The following is a 12,500-nucleotide window of genomic DNA, read 5'->3' as shown; positions in this document are numbered from 1 at the left end:
GCAGAAACCACAGCGTGTTGTATCGGTCACACTGGGGAAGCGGAGGGCGAGGGAGCCCAACACATCTGTGGCTGTGGGCCGTGTGGGCCGTGTGTCTGAGGCAGGAAGAGAATGGCGCTCTGTTTCCTTTCAGCGCGCTTCTCTCCCCCCCCCCCCCCCCTCTCTCCTTCCCTGTCCTCATCTCTAGTGTTTTGGAAAACATCTGCGCACAGTGTCAGGATGGATCTCCAGTACAGTGCTAGGAGTACAACCTGAAATAACATTGACAACTGCTAACGATGCTCGAATTGAAAAAGAGAAAAAAAGATATAAAACAGGAAAAAAAAAAAAAAAAAAAAAACTAAACACAACACTTTTCAGACGCTGTTGGCTCAGGGCTCGGGACATGACCCAGGCACCTGACGGTGGTAGTGGCAAGCCTGTCACTATTCCAGCACGTTCTCCACCCAGGCCCGCGGCGGCGGTGCGGTCGTTGCTACGTGTGAGCTTGCTTATTTTTCCTGCCGGGAATTATCTCATGCTGCGGAATGCGCACATTAAACACCGGCGGCCGCCGCTGCCGCTGAGGCGAGGCAGAGCCCCCGCGCGGGCGTGTGTGTTATCGTAAGGAGAGCGTGGCGCTAACGCAGCCGATGCGGCCGACCCGCAACACACACACATACACTCAGAGAAGCATACACACACAAACACATGCCGCCTCATCGATTCAAGATGCGCCGGCCCTCCCTTCACCCAAACCCATCAGACACGGGAGGTGAGGGGGAGGGGGGATGAGCCGGGGGTGGAGTGGAGGGGTGGCGGGGGGGGGGGGGGGGGGTTCAGGCAAATGAGCGTGGACAAAACAAACCGCTCGACTGACCGAAGTCACCGACGATCAGGGAAAGGAGGGAGGAGGGAGAGACAGATGGAGAGTACGGACGAAAGAGAGAATGAAAGGGAGGAACTTTAAAATGGAGTTTGGTTGTGGAAAGAGAAGGGCGAGGGAGGGGGGGAAAGAGAGCCGAGCTGAAGAGAGGAGAGAAGGGGGCAATCCGTTTTTAAATTTTTTTCTAACTTTAATCAGAAGCAGAGGCACTTTCCCCTTGGAAAAACCATGACGAAAAGCAAAGTTTACATGAGCTAAGAGCAGAGCGGGACAAATGTGGGGGGGGGGGGGCGAGGAGCGGGTCGTGGGGGCCATGAGGGGTGGGGGCAGGGGGAGACAAACAAACAGAGAACATGACTGACTAACAGCTGCATGACCAACTCCAAGCCAACAAGCCAGGGAGCTGGAAATGCACAAGAAGAGTGGGGGGGGGGGGGGGGTAGGGAGAGTCAAAAATGGAAAGTGTACATTTTAGCTTTCTATGGAAATGTGGTCCTTATTTCATGACTCAATACCCGCTGCCTCCCTTCTCCTCCCTCTCGCCCTCTTTCCCTCTATCCTTCTCTCTATCGTTCTTCCCAACCACTCCTTCCCTCCTCGCACTTGGACTACGCAGCTGTGCAGTTACAAAAGCCCGTTAAAATATGAGCACAGAAAGACCGAAATAAAACAACACATAAAAATAGTCGGATGGGAATGAGCAGAGAAGGAGAGAAAGAGAGAGAGTGAGAAGGACAGAAAGAGAGAGAGAGAGAAGGAGAGAGAGGGAGAGAGAGAGAAGTAGAGAGAGCACGTGAAAGAGAGAAAGTACAGGAGAGGAAAAATGAGAGAGCGTACAGCGAGGGAAAGGATTTTATTTGCGCTGCCCTGACTGAGTCACACGGTGGCCTTGTTAGGAAAATGGAATGAAGTGAAATCTAAAACGGCGGCTCAGAGTGACTATCTGAGTTGGTTTGTGGGTCCGCATTGGATGGCTGTGCTGGGGTTGTTTAGGAGATAGAGAGAGAACAAGAAAGAGAGAGAGAGAGAGAGAAGAAGAAAGAGAGAGAGAGAGAAGGAGAAAGAGAGAGAGAGAGAGAGAGAGAGAGGAGAAGAAAGAGAGGGGTTGCGGCACTCAGCTCCCTACAGACCCATCTCAGAGCACAGCGACATTCTGACCTCACCACAGGGCCTCGGAGCTGGACGCGCTTGCACACACTCACAAAAAACACATACTGTACATATGCATACAATCACACACACACACACAGATATGTATGCAAATGCACAAACACATACACTCATGCCCACACAGACACACACACACGCACACAAAAACACACAACCACATATACATGCAGACAAGCAATTGCAGGACAGCATGGGAAGGTCATGTACATGTAAACACACAACTGCAGATACTTGCACACACACACACACACACACAAACACAAACACACACACAAACACACACACACACACACACACACAGTTTTGAGTTTGCGTGTCCAGTAAGCGGTGCCTGTCGCTGCGCTGTGTCTTCTGAGACCTTGCTGACCCCTCTCAGTGGGACGCCTCTCTCTCACATCCCGCTCATCCGTCTTCATCCCCCTCCTCTTCCTCCACTTAGGGCCCTAATCCCACAGGCTTTCCATCTTAAAACTCTCCCCAAAGCTCAAGACTTTCTGCTCATCATCAAATTAAAAAAAGCAGGGGAGAGGAGAGGAGGAGTGGGAAGTGGTGTGTGTGTGTGTATATGGGTGCGTGTGTGTGTGTGTGTGTGTGTGTGCGTGTGTGTGTGTGTGTGTGTGCGTATGTGTGCATGTGTGCGTGTGTGTATGTGTGCATGTGTGTGTGTGTGTGTGCATGTGTGTGTGTGTGTGTGGTGGGGGGTGCAGGCTTCATGAGGAGGGAATGGGTTGAGCTATTTGGTTTAAAGGCCAATCACCCCAAATCCCCCCAGCTTCGGTGGTGACATAACTGCCCCCACCCCTCTCCCCTCATCGACTCTCTTCATTTTGTTTTTGTTTTGTTTCTTTTTACTCCCTCACTTTGGCCAGGTTTCCTATTTACCTCCCTCCCACCTCTCTCTCTCTCTCTCTCTCTCTCTCTCTCTATCTCTCTCCCTCTCTCTCTCCACATCTCCTTCCCTAGGCGTTGCTCTGGGGCAGGCCAATCGGCACGCTTGCTCCACTCCTTCATTATTTTGAATTTACGGCCTGCTGGATTTGGCCTGGCTGTCTGGGGGGACTCTGGCCAGCCTGGCAGCAGCAGGCCAACCTCACTCATATAAAAAGTCACATCAAATCAACTTTAATGAATAAAAAAAGTGACACAGTGGCCAAGAGCTACGCACTCTCTCTCTCTCTCTCACACACACACACACACACACACACACACACACACACACACACACACACACACACACACACACACACACACTCATGCAAACACTCACATGCACACACACACACACACACACAGACTGTACGCTCTCTTTTCTTCATTTTCTCTTGCTCTCTCTCTTCCTTTCAAACAGACACACACACATACACACACACACGTCACACACACACACACACACACACACACACACACACACACACACACACACACACACACACACATAAATACACAGTTAAAATTCTAAAAACCTAGAAGTGCATTCGGTCATCTTTGGGGACACGGCCATTTCTTGAAAATGACCTCCTCTAAAAATGAGTGAGTATGTGTGTGCATATGAATGTGTGTGTGTGTGTATGTGTGTGCATATGAATGTGTGTGCGTGTATGTGTGCATATGAAAGTGTGTGTATGAGTAACTGCATATTCACGTCTTTCCAATGAAGCTCAACAATGAAACAAACATCATGAGCAATGAGCATCAGCATCTGAGGACTGAGCATGTCCATTGATGCACCCCACACACACCTGAAGCAGACTCTGGGCAAATAATCACACACACACACACACACACTTTCTCTTCAGCTCAGACGCAACAGAGTGTGTCTGTGTGTGTGTGTGTGTGTGTGTGTGTGTGTGTGTGTGTGTGTGTGTGTGTGTGTGTGTGTGTGTGTGTGAGTATGTGTGAGTGTGCTGGGGCTGGGGTCATCTCTATGACAGTAAAGCAGGGTGAACATGAACAACTTGCCAGCAACAGTCCTAGCAACTCTCATATCGCATATCAGGGGCTTACAAAGCCCCTTCCAGTGCACCACTTTCACCTGCCCCCCACCCCCCTCCCCAAACCCTTGGGTTGCCCCCCCCCACCCCCACCCTGCCCCAAACACAGCTCAGAGGCTCAGCATAGCCCTAAAGCCTCAGTGCTAAAGCCGTGGGTTATGTAAGGTAAAGCCCTAAATCTCACCACGCCTGATGTTACATATTACTGTAATTGTAAATGAAAAAAAGAGTAAGAGAGGAGGAGTGATGTGGGGGGGGGGGTAGAGAGACAGAAAGAGGGCAAGAGGCAGAGAGAGAGAGAGAGAGAGAGAGAGAGAGAGGGTGGGAGGAAAAGGAAAAGGGTGTGTGGGTGAAGGAGGGAAGACAGAGTGAAAGAAGGAGTGCAGTGTGCTGTGCAATTGCTGACGCAACAGGTCTTCTCAGTGTTTGGAGCGATGACCTACTTTTCTTTTGTAGGGAGATGGCGTTCTCCAGAAAAGAGTGGGTAGAGAGGGAGAGAGACAGTGGGTGAAAGAAAAGAGAGAGAGAGAGTGACAAAGAGAGAGAGGGAGAGAAATCAAGAGACAGAGAAACAGAGGAAATCCAAATAAAACAACTGTGTGGATTCATCAGGGGTCACAAAGTCACAAAGCGTGCTGTCGATGCCAACCAGTCACTCATTCATCCAGTTAGCCAACCAGGCCTGATTAATCACAGCCAGTATGCCACTTCCTCATGCATGTTATGACAGCATCACACACAAGTACAGCATTGTGTGAGTGATTGCACAGAGACTTAAAGGAAATGAACAGGTTGTATGAGGCTATTGTTCCTAAATGTGTGCGTGGCAGCGATGCGCAGGTCGACCCATAAGTCGCGGGTCCCGCGGGTTGGGCGGGTTCGGGTACGTCTACCAGAAAATATTGCTGGTGTGGGCGGTTCGGGTCACAGAGTGACAAAGCAGCATTCCAACCCAGTTATAAATAACTTACAGAAACATTGCGTGCAACAGGCTTTGCATTATAGGCTCTCCGAACTGCATGCTGTAGGCCAGGGGAGGGGAGAGAAGGTGGATGGTTGCTGTCGACACTCATGAGAAACAAGATGCCACTTGCAGTGAAATCTAAAACTCGTGGACGGGTTTGTGGAGTTCTGCTGCTCTGACCTGCACCCATTCGGTACCAAGGGCTAATAAATATGGGTGCATGTTATGGAGCAGTGAATGCGAACTCCGTCACCCCTCACAGACAGAGACACAGAAGAGTGTCTCTTCGCATTTTACGAGGACTTGAAAGGTATAAAGAAAGATGTTTACTTTTCTGTGTTTCACAAGCCATCTCTTAAGAGCTCCCCGAAGAGAAAGCTTCCTACGTATACCTTAAGAGGCTACATCCATCTTTCTGTCATCAATTTTTGGGAGGGTGCAAGCATTCCCTGACCAGTGCATTAGTGTGTGGAGATGGGCGTGTGTGTGTGTTTGTGTGTGTGTGTGTGTGTGTGTGTGTGTGTGCGTGTGTGTGTGTGCGTGTGTGTGTGTGTGCGTGTGTGTGTGTGTGTGTTTGTGTATGTGTGTGCAAGTAATAGTTGTCAGCACACACATTGGCTATTATGATTTAGAAATTACACTGGATTAATCAAAAGTAAAAACGTGTAAACTTTTCTTGTAAACTGAACATTTGCATACTGTCACACTGTAGTGGCTTTGGCACAGGCGACAGGAGTGTGTGTATTGATGTATGTGTGAGTGAGAGTGTGTGTGAGAGAAAGAGAGAATCCATAGGTATTAGCATGTGTGTATGCATAAATAAGTGTGTGTTCACACACACTCATCTTAACGCGTATGAATCTGCACATTATCTGATCTGCATGCGAGGAGCCCCGACCAGAACACAGCAACCTTCAGTCTGGTGCCACGACCATTACGCCGTCTAATCGAATCAGAGTCTGGTTTAGACCCCAGCACCAGGGTCCTGATTACCACGAGGCTTTGATTACAACAGCGCAAGATGCAGCAGCTCCAAAATCACCAGTTGGCTCCCTCCACTGTAAACCAGGGTGGACCCTCTCAACCCTGCTCCTTAAGAGTCCATGACACTGTAGGGTTAGGGCTCTTTAACAAACTTAACACATCTAACTCAGACAATCAAGGCCTTTGTATGTCGTTGTCGTATATATATATATATATAAGTGTTTGAGTTGTGAGTTGTGTCAGCAGTCCTGAGGAGTTTCATAAGGAGTGGTGGAGAAGGAGAAGACTGAAACATGTAATGCTTTGGGAGAAACAGGATTAAATCGAGGCCGTGGGCCACGACTGCATACATTTACTCCCCCGTCTCCATTTGAACACCAACGCATGTGAGCCATGTGTTTGCTTTCACAAAGGGCTCCTGCGACATGGACCTCAGACCCCGCGTCTCGGTGTTATTGGAAGGAAGTTCTAGTGTTGTCTGACTCCACCCATCTTGGCTGATGGACTCCCGCCTTTCTTTCATGCCACTGGCTCCGGTCCAAGAACAAGGCCAATCATGGATGTTGGGCTATGCAAATGAAGGTGATGCAACAATGAAGGTGGTGGGATTAAGGGGGGACGGATCACGTAGAGATGGTATGCATGCTCGTTCCACTGGGCCTCTCGCTGCACGGACGCTACTCATGTGTGCTCAGATACCATCAGATCCGTTACACTGAAAATCAACAAATTCTCTCGCTCTTCTCCTCTATTCTTTTCACTCTCTCTCCCTTCTTTCTTTCTCCCTCCATATCTCTTTCTCTCTCCTTCTCTCTCTCTCTCTCTCTTTCTCTCTGAGGAAATTCCACCATGTGATTTCACTTACTGTACATTTCAGCTCAAATCTAAAATGGAAAGGGAATCCGAAAAGAGGTCACCTTGGTTACTCGTCTTTCTCTCCCTCTTTGCTCCTACTCTCTTTCTCTCTCTCCTTTGTGGCAGCACTGGAGATGAAAAAGAACACTCCTGTATATTTTGCCTCCGTTTCAAATTCCACCCCTCCGAAGTGCAGATGTGGGCGCCTGGCCACATCTACTCTGAAGAGGGGGGGAGAGAGAGCGAGTGAGAGAGAGAGAGAGACGGAGGGAAAAGTGATAGAATGAAATAAATGAAGAAGAAAAAACAGCAATCTGCTTCCCCCTCCTTGTGTAAACACAGGATGGGCTCCAGCCACTCTGTCTCACTCTGCAGAAGGAGAAAGAGCGAGAGAGCAGGAGAGAAGTGGAGCAGTAGAGTAGACGAGAGAAAAAGAGGGGGAAAAAGTGAAGAGAAAAATGGTGCTGGTTAAATAAACCAGCCGGTGGGGCCCAGAGCTGCCGTAGTGAGCTCTCTCACCTCTAGGGGGCCATCCTCAGGGGTGGCTTCACAGCTCAACACAGGCTGGCTTCGTTCAGGCCTGCATAGCTTTTAAACAGCCACACGTCTAATAGGGACCTGCTGGAGGGAGTTGTGAACTCGAGCACAGGAGCAAACGGGGTGAGCAGTGCTGAATGAAAGGCTCCACCACAAGGCTTGCACAGTCTCCCGCTTCCCTCCTCCCTATTTGGCTACAGGGTTCAAATGGGCTTTGAGGCCCTAGGAATTATGGGATGTGGAAATGACTGCTTCTCAGGTCAAGAAGAAGCTCCGACTAGGTTGAATGGCGGGACGCGCATCAAACTGGGTATGGACAACCATGAAGTTAAGACGTATGGAAACATCTGGAGTTTGCGTTTCTGTGGGGAGTCACAGGTCAACAAGGCTCTCCGGACAGACAAACCTGGACCATTAGAAGAGGTAAAACGAGATGGAGAGAGATTTCGATGGAAAGTCCATATTGCAGGAAGCCATGTGATGGAACTCAAAGCGATCCAGAGGTTCCCTTAAAAACCATCCACTCAACTTTCTCCTTTTGCCAGAGCACCAATGACCATCACCACACCTTTCCTCCCCTGGGCCACGAGCCGATGCTGATGCGACGAGTGTATATGACTGGCAGGTTACTCTGCTTGAGACTTCCTATCGGTTGTGAAGGGCAAGGCAGTTGGTTTGGGGAAAGGGTCTGGGGCAAGATGTGAGCGTGAGCTCGAGCTGGTATTTGCCGGGGCTGTGGCCTGGGGGCTGCTGTCAGCCAGGGCGCCTGCTCTAGTTCACAGCTCCCAGGGCAGAGCCCAGCAGCAGCGGCAGGAGGGAAAGACTTACTGCAGGAAATGCCTAGCCGATAGTCACCCCACTGGGATCATAAGATGAATGTCAAAAAACAGAGGGAGAAAGGGAGAGAGAAAGAGAGAGAGAGAGAGATGAGGACGAAAAAGAAGAAGGGTCTGGAAATGGTTTCAGCAGAGCCCCCGGCTGCCTTCGGCTGAATGGGCCTTTAATTGGGGTTTTGCGAGACGGCGGATCACGAATCTTTCCACGCGGCCCTCACTCTCTCTCTCTCTCTCTCTCTCTCTCTCTCTCTCTCTCTCTCTCTCTCTCTCCGCTCGCCTCGGCGCTTAGAGCCGATTGGCCATTCCTCGCACGCGCTCCGCTCCATTGGCCAATCTTTCATGCTGTGCTGGCGTGAGGAACGGCAGGTTTTCCGAAGACCACATTAAAGGACAAAAGTTAAGTGACTCTCCCTAAGGATAAGCCAGGGGAAGCTGCTGCTCTATCAATAAGACAGAACTCAGGCCCTCTCCATGAGGTTCCTCAAGAATATACACTGACAGTGCAGAGACAGTGATCTCTTTATAGAAAAGCAACCAAAAAACGTAATGATGTCCACTTCAAGAACCTTGGCTTTTGGCGGTTATAGTGAGAAACCTGTTAAAGTTCCAAAGTCTTTTATCACAGGTACTGTCAGAGCGAACACTCTTTCCCCAGGTCACTCACTCGCAACCTGGAGATTCAAGCTTCCCGTAAGAGCACACTCACTTCCAGAACCTTCCATGGGGCCCCCATCGACCTGCTCAAGGTCCTCTTAACTCGTGCCGTAATCGTCTGAGGTGATTGAGTTGCAGCGGCCCTCTGTGTTCGGTGTGCAGTGAGCTGGGGGGCTGTGCTGCAGACGCAGTCCTGTCAATTCCCCTGTGAGAGGCTCTGGGTGCGGGAGGTAAAGGCCAGGGTCAGGGGCCAGCAGCTCCAGAGGGATGAGCGCAGATGAGGCCATGATTGCTGGCTTTACAGCTCAACCTGTGTAGCTCTTAGCAGCTGCTTAGCAGCCCTAATGCCCACATCCAGCCACAGCCACCGAGGCTGATTATTGATCAGCTATCGCAAAGCCATGGGATCAGCTGTCCATGGACGCTATAACAAAGTATGCGTTATCAGTGTGTACATGTGTTTGTGACTGTGTTTGTCTGTCTGTGTGTTTGTCTGTGTGGGTGTGTGGGTGTGTGTGTGTGTGCACGCTAGTGGCCACAGTAGCAAGGTTGTGCGGAACCATTGCCAGGTGTGCATGTATACATACAAATGTCTGTTTACATACATATGCATGTGTGTTTACATACCTCTCTATGTATGTGGCTATGTGTTTACCACAGGCCGGACAGCTCTTGTTAACACAGAACTGAGCATGAGCATGTGTTGGGTCTTCGCCCGTGTGTCTGTGTCTGTGTGTGCGTGTGCGTGTGCGTGTGTGTGTGTGTGTGTGTGTGTGTGTGTGTGTGTGTGTGTGGGGTGTGTGTGTGGGTGTGTGTGTGTGTGTGTGTGTGTGTGTGTGTGTGTTAAACTGGATGGTCCCCCCTCTTGAGAGGATAACGGGCTGTGGGATCACCCAGCAGTCTGACCTCCGGCCTGGCCGCTAACTCCCCATTGGAAAAGGGCATCAGCGCTCTAATCCCCCCGGCCCTAATCACCAGCCCAGCATCCACATCAGCACTGAGGCACAGCACTGTATTATCACAAATGAATCTCAACTGATTAAATCATTAAAGGAGATTCTTTTTTTTTAACACGGGGCCACTAAAATCCTGCTCTTCGCTGTGAGAGAGAAGCACGTGGTTAGAGATAGAGAGAGAGAGAGAGAGAGAGAGAGAGAGAGATAGAAAAAGAAAGGGGTGGGGGTGGGGGGGGGGGATTATGGTGTTTGGGCTGTACCGTGGCAGCTCAGCTACTAAGCATTCAATCACACAATCACAAACACGCGCACACACACACACACACACACACACAAACAGACTTTACACGGATCATGGTGATGCTGATGAGATCTCAATCTGGACCGAAATGAGATGATCACCACACCGGCTCTGTTGTTGCCCCGTATTGAAAGTGCATCACGGCTGCCGCTAGCTGCAGGGGAATCACGACTCTGAATGGATCTATGCAATTGATAATGATCTGAGGGCAGCTTTTGCCCTCCCCCCGCACCATGACGACAGTGTGATTTGTGATCCACAACTCATCGCAGACCAGTCTTCAGGGGCAACACGCTGCCAAGGCCCGGCGACAATCGGCAAACAATTAGAACAAACAATGCAGAACACAATTGATGCCATATGATCTGAGCCACACCAGGGAGAAAGTCTGGGTCTTAAAATAAATACATGAATAAATAAATAAAAACAGTGCCTTTTGGGTGGAAGCCCTGGCAGTGGGGCTGGCTCTGCTCTGCTCTGCACGGCTCTGCACAGAAGTCGCAGTCTGGGGCCTCTGTGTACAAGCTGCAGCTGCAGTCACCTCGTAAGACCCTCGAAGACGCCCCACCCAGCTGCAACACCACCACCCCCCACCCCACTAACCCAGCAGCTCCTCCTTCACTCCTGCCGTTCCCCTTCTCCTGGCTGTTATGATTTTCATTCCTGCTGCGTCTCCGTCCTCCATGCGCGGGGGCAAGCTTGGCTTCTGAAGTGGCCCGCATGCTTTCCCATTAAACAAGATTAATAACCCGGCGCTCTGATCGCTATCTCCCTCCGCTCTCGCTCTCGCTCTCTCCATTCTCTCTCTCTCTCTCTTTCCTTCTCTCTCTCTTTCTCTCTGCCTCCTTACCTCAGGGGTGCAGTGAGAGCGGGTGCTCGGTGACTCAACCAGAAACAGAGTGATGGGCCTCCCCAGGCGGGGTGGCTGTCCAAACCGCAGTGTTGCTGACTGCACACATCCTGACGCTTCCCCCCACCCCACCCACCCCAATCCCACACACAACCATGTCTGACCACACTTCCCAAGCTTTTCTCACACTCTTCCACCACCCCCAAACCCCACAACACACACACACACACACACACACACACACACACAGATCCCACACCAGTACAGACCCTCTGTCTGGCGGCAGTGCCTGGTTCTGTTCACTCTCAGCCGACAGGTATTGGACAACAGATGGAGGAGTGGTGCTTTGAGGATGACTGGACGGTGTTTGCGTCCGCTGTGATGTGTCTTGTGACGGGGCCGATGGGCCCCGGGGGAGGCTGCTGCCGCTCACCCACGGGGCCAGAGATGTTCATCACACTTCTACGAGAGCGGGTGCGTGGTGCTTATTAATGAGTAACTACTCAGTAACTACTGGCTTATGACACACTCTGTGCTCCCAGTTCCCCCATGCGTTTGAGCCCCAGGCTGAGGAGGAAAGTGTGGTTTTTTGGTAAGGGGGGTCAGAAAGTGAAAAAAGAAAACAAGGAGGCCTGACTGTATGTGTGTAGGGGGGAAACACACAAGAGAGTGGGAGTGGTACAGGACAGACAAAGAGAAAGAGAGAGAAAGAGAGAGAAGAGAGAGAGAGAGAGAAAAAGGGCAGATCTAGTCTTCCTCTGAAGAAAGTCCAGGGGAGGGGAGGAAAGCAAAGGAGAGCAGGTCTTTCTGTAGACGTGGAGACTGAGCGAAGGAGCAAGTGAGTATGGGAGGAGGAAGGGAGGGAAGGAGGGAGGGAGGGAGGGAGGAAGGAGGAGGAGGAGAGAAGGGGAGAGCCGTCCTGCCGCGCTCTGTTTTCCCTCTGGCTGGTGAGGGCCGACTGCAGCCAGCATAAACACATGCCTTCATAGCTCACACATTTCCTGCTCCAGCCTGCAGCCCAGCACCAGGCCACACAGACTCTGGACACCACAGAAAGAGAGAGAGCGAGAGAGAGAGAGAGAGAGAGAGAGAGAGAGAGAGAGAGAGAGAGAGAGTTGTATGTGTAGAAGAAGAATGTATCCACATTAACATGGATACACATTCAGAAAAACATTTAAAAAAAATGTATTATGTCTTCATATGCTCTTGAGGTGTGTTTGTGTGTGTGTTTGTGTGTGTGTGTGTGTGTGTGTGTGTGTGTGTGTGTGTGTGTGTGTGTGTGTGTGTGTGTGTGTGTGTGTGTGTGTGCGCGCACGTGTGTGTTTCTGCACATTTCTATGTGTGTGTGTGTTCAAAAGCAATATGAGGAAAGAGAACGAATGGAGTGTGTGTGTGCCAAACCAGCTCATTCACCATGACCAAACCACACAGTTCACCTCATGCAACCCATATGGAGCTCCGCACACATGCGGCATCATGCATGTTCACAATGTTCAGCGCTAGCGTTAGGGTTCGCGTCACAACACAGAACAGGCCT

General features: G+C 50.6%; 1 protein-coding gene across 14 annotated transcripts in view; it reads right to left on the bottom strand.

The window, feature by feature from the left end:
* nfixb (nuclear factor I/Xb) overlaps positions 1 to 12,500 on the bottom strand; it is a 137,683-nt gene that overhangs the window by 43,856 nt on the left and 81,327 nt on the right. The gene's annotated exons all lie outside the window — the stretch shown is intronic.

Source organism: Clupea harengus, chromosome 1 (genome assembly GCF_900700415.2).
Source record: "Clupea harengus chromosome 1, Ch_v2.0.2, whole genome shotgun sequence".
Lineage (NCBI taxonomy): Eukaryota > Metazoa > Chordata > Actinopteri > Clupeiformes > Clupeidae > Clupea > Clupea harengus.
The sequence above is the reverse complement of the archived record's forward strand: the minus strand, read 5'-3'. Positions and strand labels throughout refer to the sequence as shown.